This window comes from Platalea leucorodia (genome assembly GCF_965183815.1).
Source record: "Platalea leucorodia genome assembly, chromosome: 14".
Taxonomy (NCBI): Eukaryota; Metazoa; Chordata; class Aves; order Pelecaniformes; family Threskiornithidae; genus Platalea; species Platalea leucorodia.
This window is the reverse complement of record NC_138836.1, coordinates 1,364,329-1,366,814: the sequence shown is the minus strand read 5'-3', so window position 1 is coordinate 1,366,814 and position 2,486 is coordinate 1,364,329.

Here is a 2,486-nt window from a genome sequence, read left to right as displayed (position 1 = left end):
TGGCAGGCGGGGCGGGAGGCCTCAGGCCGGTGGGGCGAGGAGGGCTGTGGGGCAGGCGGCTCGCCCGCCCCACAGCCCTCCTCGCCCCACCGGCTTCAGACCTGAGCCCTCCCGCCCCATAGGGCTTAAGCTTGAGCCCTCCCGGAGCCCCACAGAGGGGTTCTGTCAGCCAGGCCGCAGGCCTCGCTCTGGGCCCGGGGCTCCCCTAAGCACCCCAGTGCCGTCATGGCGGTGGGACGGGGGCCCTGAGGAGGTGCTGCTGGAGTAAACCCGGCCTCTGCACCGTTTCCCAAGGGAACACTCGCTGTCGGGCTCTCCGAGGTCCTCCGGGCTCCTCAGATGTGAGGACAAAGTTGGGTGAAGTGGAAAAATTCTGCTCCAGCCCATCTGGCAGAGCTCTGCGCCGAGTTTCCGAGCCCAGAGAGCGCGCTTTACGTCGCAGGGAAGGCAAACGAACGGTATTAATTTCATCACCACCATTGCCCCGCATTGCTTCATTCGCCCTGGAGGGAGAGGTTTTCCCCGGCAGTTTTCTACGCCGATGTGTAAGATCGTCATCCCTTGCCCTGTTTTCTCCCAGCCGCGAGCGGGGAGGTCGCAGCGGGCTTCGTTCAGGACACGGAGGACGTACGCCTGTCAGAAACATTCCACGTTTCGCTGGGGGCTGCAGCATCGCCGTCAGCGCCCTTCCGCCGAACACTTCATTAAAGATTGTTTCTCTCCAGCCTTTGTTAAGATGCAGCATCCTCAATGCAAACAAGACAAAAGCATCGGGGTCCCCTCTGTGCACCACTGCTGCACTGCCCGAGCAGCGGGGTGAAAAGCTTTGTCTCCCTTCACCGCTCCTGATGACGTGTATCCGTACCTGTGGTGCAGTTCCACCCCTACATCTCCCTCCACGATCACCCAGGACCGGCCCCGCGGTTACTGACCTGGTGTACAAGCCAGGAGAGTCCCCCCTTCACCTCGGCAGCCCCCCGGTTCGCTCCCGCAGCAGGATCAGGCCGCAGGGCTCGGTGGGGACCCCGCACCGCAGCCGCGGCCCTGCCCGGACCAGCCACCAGCACCGCGACGGGCTGCAGGGGCGCGTGCTGCAGCTGGACAGGGTTGGGATTTACGTGGCAGCGGCTGCGCCGGCAGGGCGACGGGGACCGAGGCGCGGCCCTCACCCCCTTCGCCGGCTGCGGGGGCAGACCCAGCGCGGCACCAGGCACCTCGCCCCTGGCTGGCTGCCACCAAAGCCGTGGATGATCCTTGCCGGGTCCTGGTGCCTCTCCTGGTCCCCTCTGTCCCCTGCAGGTCCTTCACCCGTGCGTTGTCACAGCAGGGGCGATTCCAGCTCGACTCCCACGTCCCCACTTCTTCCCCAACGCCAGGCGAAGCGAGAGCTCACGGCATCAGCTGCCTGGATGCGCTCCGAGCGGGCGGCGCAGCCGGGCGTGCGAGGCTGGTCCGGCCTTCAGGCTGGTGACAGCCCTGCGGCTTGGGATGAAGCGGCAGCGCCCGCTCGCCAGGCAGCCCCAGTCCCCCCTCACGGGCACCCCAACCCCTGGCCGGGCTGGCCCTCGGCCACACCTGCCGGTCCGCTGCTGCCCGGCAAGGCACATTCCTTTGACAGCGGTCACAGCATCCACGCTGCCGCTGTTCACTTGTCACAAGTTGCTGGCTCTGTCCTTCAAAAGGAAGGAGCTGGGGAAAAATTGGGGGGGGGGGAACCAGACTATTTTTGGGATGTAGGAAGCTGGCTGCTTCCCAAGGTCCCTCCTGCACCCACCAGAGAAATGGCAGCTCCTGGGGGAGCAGGGACGCCCCAAGGGACGGGGACAGCAGGGATGGGCTCCTGCAGGGACACCCTGTCAGGGGCAGCACCCAGGCAGGGGAGGGCAAGGGGGGTTCGTGCCCCAAGGGTGGGGAGCGAGACCCCACGGCGTGGGGCCGTGGCACAGCACCTCCGCAGGGCGCTCAGCCTCCCACCGGCTCCTTCCCAGGCCCCTGGGGAAGGGGCTTGCTGCTGCCCTCCTCTTTTAAAGCCCTTCCCTCCTGGCTTGCCATGCCGTTCAGGTGTGCCAGAGAAGGCAGGGCTGTTTAACCCCTTCCCACCCGGCAGCCCCGGCGCACCAGCCTGGGGCTGCTGCTGTGGCCTCTTTGAGTGCCCTCAGCCCCTGCTTTGCCCTCCGGGTCCCCCAGCCCCATCCTCCGGGCCTCATCCTGCTGCCCTGCGGGGCGCTCAGAGCCATCCCGGCCTCAGGGGACGGATCCTGCCTGTGTTGTCACCTCCCCTCGCTTTCCCAGCTGCTGGGGCTGAGATGCAACGAGTTTGCGCGTTCTGCTGCGGGGCAGCCGCCGGCACGGCAGGCCCCAGGCGGCATCTCTACGCAGTCGCCGCGGAGGGGCTTGACAACGTCTGCCCCAAACCCACCCCGCGCTCGTGTTTCTGAGACGAGCCCGGGCAGGGCAGCGGGCAGAGATCGCCGCTGTTATCGCTG